Source organism: Sus scrofa, unplaced genomic scaffold (genome assembly GCF_000003025.6).
Source record: "Sus scrofa isolate TJ Tabasco breed Duroc unplaced genomic scaffold, Sscrofa11.1 Contig1563, whole genome shotgun sequence".
NCBI lineage: Eukaryota > Metazoa > Chordata > Mammalia > Artiodactyla > Suidae > Sus > Sus scrofa.
In genome coordinates this window covers 29,142-44,449 of record NW_018084910.1, presented here as the reverse complement: position 1 = coordinate 44,449, position 15,308 = coordinate 29,142, and the positions used below count along the sequence as shown (strand labels likewise).

Genomic DNA, 15,308 nt, shown 5'->3' with positions numbered 1-15,308 from the left:
GGTGTTCATTATAAAAATGCATTATGGTATTGTAGACATGGATAATAGTAATATATTGCTGCAAACCTTTGACAAGACCACAGAAATAATCTGAAAAGCAAAACAAAGTAAAGTATTTTGAAAGGTGACCTGTGGAACAGGATCAACTAAGCAGCAATAAACTTCTCTAATGAAAGAATGAAAACCTAAAAGCTATGAGGAATTTCCTTCCAAAAATATGATTTAGTGATAGGCAAGATTTGATGAAAGGACAGTAATCGTAAATATATGTTTTATTGTAAGGTTTATTAACCTTGAGAAAGAAGGGTTTTATTTTCTTTACTTAATATTTTCAGTCCTTGGAAAGTTTATGATAGGAAGCAAAATGAGGCTTGTGATGACTGTTACAGGATTTACTAGGAGTCCGGAGAAAGCAAGAGAAACCCGTGTGGACCAAGTGCTCCTTGTTTTCTCTGAACACAGTCCTTCAGACAGATGTAAAACTCAGCCCTGAGGACAAGTGGCCCATGCCTTTTTGCTAAAAGAGTAGAGGGAAAGGTTAAAAGTCATATGCCAAGTACGTCATAGTGAAGACATTGAGGATTGTGGGAATCACAGGGCAGAGTGAAGTATAACTAACCATGAGAGACAGAAATGAGGCCCTGCACAACTGATGAGAGCAAGATCCAGGCAAAGCAGGCTGCTCACCCCTAATGCCCACCGAGAAGTGGAGAAGTGCTGCCAAGATGCCAAACGTTGGTGGCAAGACATACATCAACAGAGCTATGACTTTTAATATATCAATGGATACCTTTCTCAAAAAGGCATTAGATCACAGGCCAAACAACACCCTTAAAGAATGTCTCTGCATTCATGGTTATAACCATTCCAGATAGGTAGAGCATCTTTACACTCACACATACACATCGCCCCTCCCAGAAGAACTTAGTGTAACCTTACATTAAGAGGTAGTCATCTCAGTCATACTAAAATCATCACACATACAGCTTTAACAGTAGTTTAGTCAATCACTGAGAGGAAAATTTGAAGGCTTTACTAAATACAGTCCAAAAATTACTCACAATTTTTTTATCTATGTACATTTTGTGTATATTTTGTATTTCTTCTTTGAAAATATAATGTCCACATCAGCTTGGGTAGCAAGCTAACAATATAGATAGTTGTCAAGAGATTGCAAATCAATGGTTATATCTGAGCAAATAAAATTTCCTTGACATCAACCATGCAAATTATTTATTCTTCAAAGAGGAAACTGAGTCAGAGACTGAACACTGATTTAGAGTTTTATTACAGCTGGATTAAATCTTAGATATTTTAGTGGGGAAAAGACTCTTTCCGCCAAACTCTAGAGAAATCTTTTTCTTCTTTGTATGAATATTTGTTTTCTGTCTTCACAGAAAAGTTGTAAGCTAGAACTGTCTTGACTTCTGGAAAGAAAGAACAGTCATGCTGGCCCACAGCCACCTGGGGCAGGAAAACACCCTGGTCAGGGGGGCACCCAGGGCAGGGGGGATTTATTGGGCCCTCTAGCTGGGCAGGTCAAGAGCAGCTCACTCTACTCCCATCTCCTGCTCAGACCCTCAGGACAGCTCAGCTGGACTCAAAGGTGCAGAGCTGAGGATGGATGCTGGCAAGATGCTAAGGAAGTGGGAGGAAAGCTGCAGAGATGGTGTCCATTTTATCGCAGGACTCCCAGTGTCCACCTGAGACCAAATCCATCATGATAAGTATCATAAAAGGTTGGAGAGAGGAGGTGGGAAAGACTTACAAAGGAAGAGTCTGTGGGTGACACAAAGAGAGGAAAACAAAAGGACATGAAAGAGGAAATAGATTACTAGCTTACTGCTACTGTCCTTGTCAGAATTCTCGTTATCTGCCATGTAACGTTCTGTGTCCAGGGGAAGCCACCAGGTCGGGGAGGCCATGGGAAAGGAAAGGGGTGATTGAGAAGCAAGATGGAACATCAGGACCATGATGCTGCAGGGAGCTCAGTCTCAGCCCCTTTCTGTCCTGACCTCCACGGACCTCCCAGGCCTCAGCTGGTTCACATCTACAGTGGAGAAGGACTCTGATCCTCAAGATCCTGCTGCAGCCCTCTGCTTCCCTCAAGGTGACTTGGAATAAGATCTGTGTCTTCCTGCTCCACACACAGGCTGCCTCTGTCCCCATGCACCTCGGAGCATGCCCTGGCCTTCCTCTAGCACCCCTGCTTCCGACTCCCTCCTTCCTCATTTCTCTCCTCTAATTACTGCTCATTTCCTTCCCCCAATGAGGGCAGGGTGGAAGAAGGGCCATGGCTATGTTGCCACTCTCCAGGCAGTCAATGGTTCTGTTAACCAGTCCATGCCACCCAGGGAGTTCCTGGCATGGGCCTGATCCTGTGCTGGCACCTGGGGGAGGGAAGGACAAAAACCTCCACACAACCAGGACTCCTTATTACCTGGGGTATCTTAGTATCTGGCAGAACCTTATTGCTCACACACCACCCTGACTTTCCCAGCTCCTCAGAGAGGATAAAAGCACAATCAGAGGTGAAGGAATGTATCCAAATTCCTTGCCCAAAATGAGGCAACAGGCATCTACATAAACATAGCGTGCCTGTCAGGATTTGCCCTGAGACTTGGAAGGACAAGGAGGGATGAGAACTGGGCAGGCCTGAGGAGAGGACACAGTATGCACATGACTGGGGTGTGGGGAGCAGGGCCAGGGCTGCCTGGATAAGTGGTGGATTCTCAGGGAACCAGGGGCCCCAGGCCCTGCTGCCCTGAGCCTCTGTCCTGGGCCTGGTCAAGCCCAGGAGACCAGGTGGGCGGGTCTGTGAGAGCAAGTGTGCAGAGAAGCCCAGCCTCCCCTTCACACATTCCTCTAGACTCCCTTCTGGTGGGGAGGGTCCCAGGCAGGTGGACATGGAGCTCTCTCTCAAACATGATGTGCACATCAGCCTTGGTGAGCTGTCCAGGCTGAATGAGCTGAAGGAGGCTGGAGCACATCCGTGATCCCAGAGACGTGCTCCATAAGCCATCCTGCTCCATAAGCCATCCTGCCTGGGAGTGCCTTCACATGAGGAAGAAAGAGCAATGGGATCTGAAAGTGCAGACAGAGTATACTTCTCATCCACCACCAGACACTGGCTCCAAGAACTTGGGTCTCCAGTGTCAAGTGACTCTCAGAGTTTTGTGTCCCGTCAGCTTATGGCGGTCACAGGTGAATTTAAAAACAAAGCCAAGAGAAATAAAAGCAAAAATAAACCAATGGGATCTAACAAAACAGACAAGATTTTGCACAGCAAAGGAACCAAAACAACAACAACAACAACAAAAGACAACTTACAGAATGGGAGAAAATAGTTTTAAACGATGCAACTGACAAGGGCTTAATCTCTAAAATTTACAAATGACTTATATAACTCAACAACAAAACATCCAACAATCCAATGTAAAAATGGGCAAAAGACTATACATATATATATATATATATATTATATATATATATATATATCTCCAAGGAAGATATACAAATGGCCAAGCGCATGAAGAAAATGCTCAACATTCCTGATTATTAGAGAAATGCAAATCAAAACTACCGCAAGATAATACCTCACACCAGTCAGAATGGCCATCATTAAGAAGTCCATAAATAACAAATGCTGGTGGGAATGTGGAGAAAAGGGACCCTCCTGCACTGTTGGTGGGAATGTAAGCTGGTACAACCATTATGGAGAAAATATGGTGGTACCTTTGAAATATATATATAGAACGACCATGTGATCCAGCAATCCCACTCTTGGCATATATCCAGACAAAACTTGCCTTAAAAAGGACACATGCACCCGCATGTTCATTGCAGCTCTATTCACAATAGCCAAGACAGGGAAACAACCCAAATGTCCATTGACGATGATTAGATTAGGAAGATGTGGTATTATATATACACAATGGAATACTGCTCAGCCATAAGAAAGAATGAAATAATGCCATTTGCAGCAACATGGATGGAACTACAGACTCTCATACTGAGTGAAGTCAGAAAGAGAAAGACAAATACCACATGATATCACTTATATCTGGTATCTAATATACAGTACAAATGAACCTTTTCACAGAAAAGAAAATCATGGACTTTGAGAATAGCCTTGCAAAGGGAGAGGGGAAGGGAGTAGGATGGATTGGGAGCTTGGGCTTAATAGATGCAAACCATTGCCTTTGGAATGGATTAGCAATGAGATCCTGTTGTGTAGCACTGAGAACTATGTCTGGTCACTTATGCTGGAGCATGATAATGGGAGAAAAAAGAATGTATACATGTGTGTGTAACTGGTCACCATGCTGTATTGTAGGGAAAAAAAACTGTATTGGGGAAATAATAAAAAAAAATTTTTAAAGAAACATAAAAAATTAAAATAAAAACAAAGTCAAAATCCCTTGTAAGCAATCCCCCTCCACCTGGGAATGTGAATTGGAAATTTCATCCTTGATAATGAAGAGAAAGAGGAGTTGTTGTGGGAAAAAATGTTTGAATGACAAAGCAGCAAGAGATGTCTATCAACACAAGTACAATCAAAGGACAGGGGCTAATTCCTCCATTATGTCATAAAAATATGAAAAAACAAATCAGAATTCTATGCATATTTCCTTCTCCTGCCTGATTTCAAATTCACCTTTCTTAGTTTCAAGTGTTCCATGACCTCCTCTATCATTAGATCCTTCCTGAGTGCTATTCCTACCTGCTTCGCTGTTTCTGTTGCCAACACTCTCCACAATCAATTCTGCAGAAACATAAACAAGAGCTATAACATTATAAGAAGAGTTGCCCCACCCATTTCTCCCCTTCTCCTTCAGGTAATGCATCCCACTAGTCCTCTCTCCAGGTTCTCACATCTCCCCTGGGCTCTGTGGAGCAACAGCCCTTCATTAAGACATCAATCACAGTTTCAAGAAAGAGAGATGCTGAGAAGCACATGTCAACCTCTCACTTCCACAGGTCCATCAAAGCTCTCCCCTTCAATCTAACTAGAAACTCCAACACTTACAGGCACACTTGAAATATGGCTAGTGTGATCAAGCCACTGTGGTGTGTGTGTGTGTGTGTGTGTGTGTGTGTGTGTGTGTGTGTGTGTGAGATTCTTTTTAATTGCTTGAGTTAACCACCATTTGAACTAAGTTAAAAATAACCTGGCACTTCTGGCTAGTGGGTACCACAGTGGAAAGTGCAGCTCTAAGAGCTTGCAAGATGAAGAAGAGGCAAACAACCACCCTCGTCTCACTGTTCCTTCATTCAGAGAACTTGGATGGCCAGAGGAGATCTTTCATTTGCAGGTTATCTTGGGTGCTTGGACCCATGCCAGGCATTGTGAGAGTCCTTGGGGACACTCTAACAGCAGTGTCAACACTCTGACCTGGGAGGAAATCCATCAGGGCACCCCACTTTTTGCTAGTAGTGAGGAGCATGGCCCAGGGCACTGGTGCTGGACATAACCGGAGAGAAGGGGCAGAGGGAGGGAGGGATGCATCACTCTTTTCATGAGTCCATCCTTCTCAACACTGAGCCTGGAAGACCAAAGATCCAAGGAAGGCAGTGGCACCCCTTTACAGGGTGAACGATTTGTACACTGAAAACTACAAATCATGGCTGAAAGAAACTAAAGAAGGTGCAAGTGCTTGGAATGACACACCATGTTCATAGATGGATGGTGTAATCTTGTTGACATTTCTCTGCTACTGAAAATGAAGTACACATATACTGCAACAACTCACAAAACCTCATGCCATTTTTTGAGACTTGGAAAAGAAAATCCTAAAATACAAGTAGAACCCCAAAGAACCCAAATTAAAAAAACTCATTGACAGCAAAGAACAACAATGGATATGTCCCAATCCCCGGATTCAAAACACACTGCAAAGCCATGGCAGCAAAAAAGTCTACCACTGGCATCTAAACAGGAAGACAGACCAATCAACCATAAGAAAAGGACCTAAATCTCTCCAAGGTTCAAAGTTTCCCCAGCTAAAAATGTATAGTCTCCTTAAAAACAATTGACAGAATGAAAAGGCAATCTATAGGGTGGGAGGAAATACTTGCAAATATTGCTTCTGAATAAGGGTCCCAAACCAAAATATATAAGAATTACCACACTGCAATTAAAACAAAATCAAAACTAAAAAAAAAAAAAAACAAAACCAAAAAAAAAAAAAAAAAAAAGGCTTTGGGAAAATAGCTGAGTTAAAAATGGGCAAACGTCTTGAGTAAATATTTCCACATAGAAGACTTGAAAGTGATCCATATATATGTGAAAATGCATGTTTTGATCAACATTACTAGGTAGCAGTAGAATGCAAATCAAACTACAAGGAGATACCCCACTCACACCTGTTAGGATGTATGTTATAAAATGAAAATTAATTGATGTAGGCAAAGAGGAGGACACCTGGAACTTCTGCATACTGTTGGTAGGAATGGAAAATGGTATAGCCATAATGGGAAACAGTATGCAGGACCTCCAAAAAATTAATAATAAAACTAGCAAAAATGCATCACACTTTGGATTCATATCCAAAGGAGATAAAATGGGTATGTGCAAGACAGACCTGCCAGCTCCTGTTCATTGCAGCATTATACAGTATAGCTAAGCAGGAAAACTGTCCTAGTGTCTGTGGCCATACAAATTAATCACAAAAATGTGGTACACACACACATACATACAGTGTCATGTTATTGATCCTTTAAAAAAGAAGGAAATCCTGCAATTTGTGGCTACCCAAATGAACCTGGAGGACATCAGCAAGAGTGAAAGAGACCAATCACAGGGACAAATACTGAACAATCTCCTTTCAATTAGATATCTAAAGGACAACTCACAGAAGCAGAAAATACAAGTGATTCCAAGAGCTGGGAGGAAGGTAAGATACGGAGTGTCCCTTCAATGGCTCTAGGGTTTAATGTGCAAGGTGAAAAAGCAGTAGAGAAAGGCTGTACAACCATGTGCTGCATAGTATTAATAGTACTGGACTGGACACTTCTGATCTTATTAAGAGGTGGGATCCCATGACATGTATTTTAACTACAATAAAAAGTATTTGCAAAATAAAATACAAAGTGGAGGAGAAAGGAAAGAAAGAACAAAATAAGGAGAGGGGACAGTTGGATGGAATGAGAAAGGACCTGGAGTGCACATGGGTAGCTGCAGAGGACCAAGGAACAGGAGGAAGACTGCTCTCCCCAGGCTTGCAAGGAGACACCTACCTCAGTGTTTGCTCCAGGGAAGAGGATGTCCTTCCTCTTAGCCACTTGAGCAGGGATTCAAGGAAGATTCGAAGGTTGCACACAGGGGTATTCCACTCATTCCTACTATTTAAGTCAAACACCTTGGAGCCCACATGGCTTGGGTGCCCCTTCTCCAGCTTCCATCCACTTCCTAAAGCATCTTCCTCCTCAAGGTACACTGTGCTCACACCTGGAGTCCACCAGGTGGGCCTCTGGGTTCTTAGAGCTTCTCTGTGGGGAGCAACGACTTCACCATGTAACCAACAGCAGGGTTCCCTTCAGCACTGTCTGAAAACCATAATCTAGACATGGAGAGTTTCAAGGACAAAATGGTCTCATAGACAGTTTCTGGTACAAACAAATGCTGTAAATCAAGCCATTCTCATTTTTCTCTTCATTAGAGAAAATACTAATAGACAGAAGGCAACTAAATTCTATGACAGTATGTATTTCTTAAAAGAGTCAAAATCCAAAAATATTATTAGGTGTATGTTTCTTTGTTTTCTATTTAATTGACATTACTCTCTTGACTTGTTTCTCTGGAAAGCTTTCAGAAAACACCAAGAACCTGTTACATCTGTCAGTTTCAACAGCAACCTGAGTGGAGATGTTCCTGTCACACCGACGAGTATTTCAGTGCCTCATTGCAAAGCACAACATCCCCTTCAACACCTGGGAAGGAGCAAGGACCCACCCTGAGCTCAGTCCTGGAGTAGATCTCGTGGTTCTGTTGTCACAATACACAACATTTCTTCCCCAGTACAGAGAAAAGAAAGACAGTATAAGGGATAGGAAACAGATTTTCCGTAGCAAAAGGAATGTTTATAATCATAGCACAGGATCTGAAGGTGACTACTCATACTCAAAGAAGAAACCTGGAGTGAATTTCTTCCATCTATTCCTGGAAGTTCCTATTTTCCGATTCTGTCAGAACTGGGCACGGCACGTGGAAACAAGGAAAAGACTCCAAGAGAAAGGAAGAAACACTGCCCAGCAAAAGATGATCAATAACGGGTGGAGTGGGAACTAAGAAAATGAGACTTGACTACGACACTATTTGTTGAGATGAGTGGAAAGAATGACATATCACAGCAAACAATACTGCAATTAGGACTCCTCAGAAGAGGTAAGATTATTACATGAAACTGGACCATATAAAATGGACTGGGAAAACAGTATTCCTCAAAGAAAGAATATGCTATTTCCTTTGGGTACTGAAGGAACTGCTTTAATAGCGTAAGTGAGGTGTACTTCATATAAAATGAAGGAAAAGACTAAAAGTATAGGCACAAGTTAATCTTTACATGCATAAATTTCTGGAATGCAATAGGTATGGGTATAAAAAAGTGGACAGTTAGAAAAAGGAACAATGATATCTTGGGGTACATAAATATACACAAACATAGAGCAAAAAAATTAAAACAAAATAAAGCAAAATAAAAACAGACAGTACCTATAGGAATAAGACTATTCCCTTGCACACAAACCTCCATCGACTAATGGTAACATGGCTTGTTCTGGACTACAGTACCTGGCCCCGTGACTTTACCTGTAAGTCACTTTCCATCAGCAAACCTGCTACCCTAACTCCAAGGACAAAACTGCAAACACTCTGGCCTCCACACCAAAACCAGCAAGAATGTATCTGGCGTCTAACATGAGGCACAGATGAACCTTTCCACAGAAAAGAAAATCATGGACTTGGAGAAGAGACTTGTGGTTGCCAAGGGGGAGAGGGGAGGGGGAGGGGGAGGGACTGGGGCGGCTGGGGAGCTTGGGGTTAATAGATACAAACTCTTGCCTTTGGAATGGATGGGCAGTGAGAGCCTGCTGTGTAGCCCTGGGGAGCTATGTCCAGTCACTTATGATGGAGCATGATAATGTGCGAAAATAGAACGTGTGCATGTATGTGTAACCGGGTCACCATGCCCTACGGCCAGAAGAAAGGGGAAAAAAACAAAACCTGCCCTGGGGAAACAACAATTAAAAACAAATAAATAAACCCAGCAAGACTGCGCCACCTGCCTCACCTTCTAAGGGGCCCTCCCCCAGATGAGTGCTTCCAGCATACATACGTGTTTTGTTCACCATGAAGGCCACCTGCAATGACAAGAGGAGAAAGTGCCATGAGGATCAGACCACAAGGCCACCTATTTGCACAGGTCTTTCCTTCACTTGGTGACAGCAGAAACCCCGATGCACAACAGCGGTGGAGTCCAGAGAACCCAGCAAAGGCAGAGCAAACCCTCCTCGGGGACAAAGGCAAGAACTTGTCCTAGACGACGGGATGTCCAAGGCCATGTCAGTTGGAGATGACAGAACTCTTTCCCTCGAGGAAAAGATGCTTCTGGAGAAGGAGCTCTGTCCTCTGCAGGCTGGGACAGGTGTTGTTATCGCATTGCCCTGCGGAAGCAGGCATCGGGAGTTGGCAACAGACGCGCCTGACATGGAGTCCCAACCCTCGGAACCGTCCACATGGTCTGGAACGTGCAGGCTCAGGCTGTCATAACTTAATGTCCACGGAGGGGAAATAGAGCAACACTGCGAGCTCAGACTAAAAACCCAACTTACCCGCGGAGCGAATGGAGGCCGTCCCGCCACCCTCACCGCAGGCACGTCATCCAGCACTATCTCGGGAGATCTGGAGGCACACAGAGGAACTGTCAGGACACTGGGCGTGACGCTCAGGAATCCCGCTGGGAGTTTTTCCTGATGAGGACGACGTGGGGAGCCAGTGAATGGATGTGCGTGGCTGGTAAGTGCGCACTGAGCTGCTGCTGGGCCAGCCCCTTTGGTGCAGGAAGGAACGCAAAGGAGAAGGGCAGGCAAGACAGGAAACCAGAGCTGTGGTTTTCTAGCAAAGGGGACCTCATCGATGGGCAATGACACGCAAGTGCAAGCTCTCTTGGGAGCGTAGGGACCCAGACATCTCCTGCCCGTCTGAAATGTCTGCTAAATGGCCAGGGTCTGCTGGACTTCTTCCCAGATCATCTGCGCCCCAAGAGTCACCGTTGTTTTTACTGCACTCGCTGCATCTTCCTAAGACATTGCCGTTGATTAAAACTTTCAACTGTCCTGGAGGGCTAATTTCGATTCCAGGAAAGCATACCGGTAACTGTATTTGCCACCCTACTTGTCGCAAAGAAAATCAAGTACAGACGACGTGACGCTACGGAAACCCTACCCTCAAAAACAGCCACGTTCAGTCACATCCTGCTTGTTCTCCCCCGTCTCCCTGTGCCACATGAGGCGTGCATGTCCCCTGAGTGAAAGGCTACCCACACTCATAGGAGCCTTACAACGAGTTGGGACAGTTCGTCACGGAGAGACGCAAAGACTCAGCACTGACTCCTCCTCGCCCAGCGCTGCAGACGCTTCTGTACCCTGGTGCTGGACACCAGGCTGACGATGGGGTTTCACGCTGAGCTCTTATGTGCAACAGCCCCGGGTGTGTGCCACCTAGGGTGGTCAGTTGGAAGCCTTGACGTGACACCATCCAACACGAGAAAACACACCCCCGAGCCCGATCTCTTTTGGCCAAGTTGAAGCAAAGACACCAGCGCCGACCGCCCACCTTCTAGAGATGGGCAGGTGTTACAGGACCTCTGGAGTCCCTGCTACACCCAACATGGACGGGGGACAGGGGCCCTCGCCCCTCAGGGCTCCATGACTGAGGACTCCCTGCTGAGGGAGAGGCACAGGTCAGGGGTCCAGAGCAACCCCATGGGGAACCCGGCCTGGGTCCCCCTTTGGCTTTTGCACGTAGGAGGTCAAGGGCTTGGGCCACCTGGCTCGGCACCCTCTCCACCTGAGCAACGGGGACATTGAGCCAACTTGGGAGCAGCGGTGGTCAAGGGAGAATGCATGAACGCAGAGAAGCTCTGCAGAGGGGGTGGCCTTTGTCCTCCACGAAGCTGACGCGTCTCTCTGCGGCGGAAACAGGCAAGAGGTTCTGGGGAACCACACGCTCACACCACACGTGCTCACGTGTGGACCTCGCTTCCCGGGCCTCCTATCTTGCCACAAAGCACCATCTACAGGGCAGACTTGTGTCCAGGGCGTGTACACCTTGGGCATCACTATGGCTGGGAATGAGCTGGGAGCAACCCTCTTTCCCAAAAGGAACCCCGGATCTGGTGCCTCCCCAACCAATGCCAGCAAGGAAGACCCACCTTCTTCGTCATCGTCGTCGTCACCCCGATGGTTCGTCACTGGAGTGTCGACCTCCAAACTCATCCCGTCTTTGTCAGTGTCCTCCTCATCCAGCATCTAGAGAAAAGCACATTCTTAGTGACAGCATCTAAGCCTCCCGCGCTCTACAGACTCAAAGGTTTTTCATTGTCTGTCTGTCCACAGAAAACCCAAATGTAAAATTCCTTTAGTCCCAGGTCCCAAAGGAAAACCACAGAGGTCATCTTGGAGAAAGCCTTCGAATTTTCCTGGAAAAACTCTTACGTGCACTCTGACCCACAGCTGCCAAAGTCTCCTTCAAGGAGGGCGAGTCTCTGCTACTAACCATGCTCCCGACCACACTTACACATACAAAACTACTGCTGTCCGCTTTTAAAGGTCCTTTTTTAAATCAGTCATTCACTGGGACAGACAATCAGTCAACAGTCACCCAATCCAGGAAAACCCTAAGTATCCACGGATTTGGACTTTCAGAGTTGAATTTGATTGAAAAGCTAGGGAATGAAGCCATATATATATATATATATATATATATATATATATATATATATATATTTTTTTTTTTTGCTTATTCTTTTTCCTCAGAGAAGTGAAAAGCCCTTACCTTGGTGGAAGGTGGAACAACTTTCTGAGCACTGATGCCGGACACCTTCCGCCTCGGGTACTCGGGGTCATCTGGGAGGAGAGTCAGAGGAAGGCTCAGGATTTTGACACACTCAGAATCCTACCAGCCGTTTCCCATACACACCCCCCTAGTCCCTTGCACACAAACCTCCATCGACTAATGGTAACACGGCTTGTTCCTGGGACTACAGTACCTGGCCCCGTGACTTTACCTGTAAGTCACTTTCCATCAGCAAACCTGCTACCCTAACTCCAAGGACAAAACTGCAAACACTCCGGCCCTCCACACCAAAACCAGCAAGAATGTATCTGGCGTCTAACATGAGGCACAGATGAACCTTTCCACAGAAAAGAAAATCATGGACTTGGGAGAAGAGACTTGTGGTTGCCAAGGGGGAGAGGGGAGGGGAGGGGGAGGGACTGGGGCGGCTGGGGAGCTTGGGGTTAATAGATACAAACTCTTGCCTTTGGAATGGATGGGCAGTGAGAGCCTGCTGTGTAGCCCTGGGGAGCTATGTCCAGTCACTTATGATGGAGCATGATAATGTGCGAAAATAGAACGTGTGCATGTATGTGTAACCGGGTCACCATGCCCTACGGCCGGAAGAAAGGGGAAAAAAACAAAACCTGCCCTGGGGAAACAACAATTAAAAACAAATAAATAAACCCAGCAAGACTGCGCCACCTGCCTCACCTTCTAAGGGGCCCCTCCCCCTAGATGAGTGCTTCCAGCATACATACGTGTTTTGTTCACCATGAAGGCCACCTGCAATGACAAGAGGAGAAAGTGCCATGAGGATCAGACCACAAGGCCACCTATTTGCACAGGTCTTTCCTTCACTTGGTGACAGCAGAAACCCCGATGCACAACAGCGGTGGAGTCCAGAGAACCCAGCAAAGGCAGAGCAAACCCTCCTCGGGGACAAAGGCAAGAACTTGTCCTAGACGACGGGATGTCCAAGGCCATGTCAGTTGGAGATGACAGAACTCTTTCCCTCGAGGAAAAGATGCTTCTGGAGAAGGAGCTCTGTCCTCTGCAGGCTGGGACAGGTGTTGTTATCGCATTGCCCTGCGGAAGCAGGCATCGGGAGTTGGCAACAGACGCGCCTGACATGGAGTCCCAACCCTCGGAACCGTCCACATGGTCTGGAACGTGCAGGCTCAGGCTGTCATAACTTAATGTCCACGGAGGGGAAATAGAGCAACACTGCGAGCTCAGACTAAAAACCCAACTTACCCGCGGAGCGAATGGAGGCCGTCCCGCCACCCTCACCGCAGGCACGTCATCCAGCACTATCTCGGGGAGATCTGGAGGCACACAGAGGAACTGTCAGGACACTGGGCGTGACGCTCAGGAATCCCGCTGGGAGTTTTTCCTGATGAGGACGACGTGGGGAGCCAGTGAATGGATGTGCGTGGCTGGTAAGTGCGCACTGAGCTGCTGCTGGGCCAGCCCCTTTGGTGCAGGAAGGAACGCAAAGGAGAAGGGCAGGCAAGACAGGAAACCAGAGCTGTGGTTTTCTAGCAAAGGGGACCCTCATCGATGGGCAATGACACGCAAGTGCAAGCTCTCTTGGGAGCGTAGGGACCCAGACATCTCCTGCCCGTCTGAAATGTCTGCTAAATGGCCAGGGTCTGCTGGACTTCTTCCCAGATCATCTGCGCCCCAAGAGTCACCGTTGTTTTTACTGCACTCGCTGCATCTTCCCTAAGACATTGCCGTTGATTAAAACTTTCAACTGTCCTGGAGGGCTAATTTCGATTCCAGGAAAGCATACCGGTAACTGTATTTGCCACCCTACTTGTCGCAAAGAAAATCAAGTACAGACGACGTGACGCTACGGAAACCCTACCCTCAAAAACAGCCACGTTCAGTCACATCCTGCTTGTTCTCCCCCGTCTCCCTGTGCCACATGAGGCGTGCATGTCCCCTGAGTGAAAGGCTACCCACACTCATAGGAGCCTTACAACGAGTTGGGACAGTTTCGTCACGGAGAGACGCAAAGACTCAGCACTGACTCCTCCTCGCCCAGCGCTGCAGACGCTTCTGTACCCTGGTGCTGGACACCAGGCTGACGATGGGGTTTCACGCTGAGCTCTTATGTGCAACAGCCCCCGGGTGTGTGCCACCTAGGGTGGTCAGTTGGAAGCCTTGACGTGACACCATCCAACACGAGAAAACACACCCCTGAGCCCGATCTCTTTTGGCCAAGTTGAAGCAAAGACACCAGCGCCGACCGCCCACCTTCTAGAGATGGGCAGGTGTTACAGGACCTCTGGAGTCCCTGCTACACCCAACCATGGACGGGGGACAGGGGCCCTCGCCCTCAGGGCTCCATGACTGAGGACTCCCTGCTGAGGGAGAGGCACAGGTCAGGGGTCCAGAGCAACCCCATGGGGAACCCGGCCTGGGTCCCCCTTTGGCTTTTCCACGTAGGAGGTCAAGGGCTTGGGCCACCTGGCTCGGCACCCTCTCCACCTGAGCAACGGGGACATTGAGCCAACTTGGGAGCAGCGGTGGTCAAGGGAGAATGCATGAACGCAGAGAAGCTCTGCAGAGGGGGTGGCCTTTGTCCTCCACGAAGCTGACGCGTCTCTCTGCGGCGGAAACAGGCAAGAGGTTCTGGGGAACCACACGCTCACACCACACGTGCTCACGTGTGGACCTCGCTTCCCGGGCCTCCTATCTTGCCACAAAGCACCATCTACAGGGCAGACTTGTGTCCAGGGCGTGTACACCTTGGGCATCACTATGGCTGGGAATGAGCTGGGAGCAACCCTCTTTCCCAAAAGGAACCCCGGATCTGGTGCCTCCCCAACCAATGCCAGCAAGGAAGACCCACCTTCTTCGTCATCGTCGTCGTCACCCCGATGGTTCGTCACTGGAGTGTCGACCTCCAAACTCATCCCGTCTTTGTCAGTGTCCTCCTCATCCAGCATCTAGAGAAAAGCACATTCTTAGTGACAGCATCTAAGCCTCCCGCGCTCTACAGACTCAAAGGTTTTTCATTGTCTGTCTGTCCACAGAAAACCCAAATGTAAAATTCCTTTAGTCCCAGGTCCCAAAGGAAAAACACAGAGGTCATCTTGGAGAAAGCCTTCGAATTTTCCTGGAAAAACTCTTACGTGCACTCTGACCCACAGCTGCCAAAGTCTCCTTCAAGGAGGGCGAGTCTCTGCTACTAACCATGCTCCCGACCACACTTACACATACAAAACTACTGCTGTCCGCT

At 47.1% G+C, this 15,308-nt stretch overlaps 1 long non-coding RNA gene across 1 annotated transcript; it reads right to left on the bottom strand.

Moving 5' to 3' along the window:
• Positions 1 to 1,303: 1,303 nt before the first annotated feature.
• LOC110258211 lies at positions 1,304 to 9,897 on the bottom strand. Its single transcript, XR_002341040.1, has 3 exons — positions 9,832 to 9,897; positions 9,336 to 9,360; positions 1,304 to 1,427 (listed from the first exon to the last, which is right to left on the bottom strand). It is a non-coding gene; the product is annotated as an uncharacterized LOC110258211 (long non-coding RNA).
• Positions 9,898 to 15,308: the final 5,411 nt, after the last annotated feature.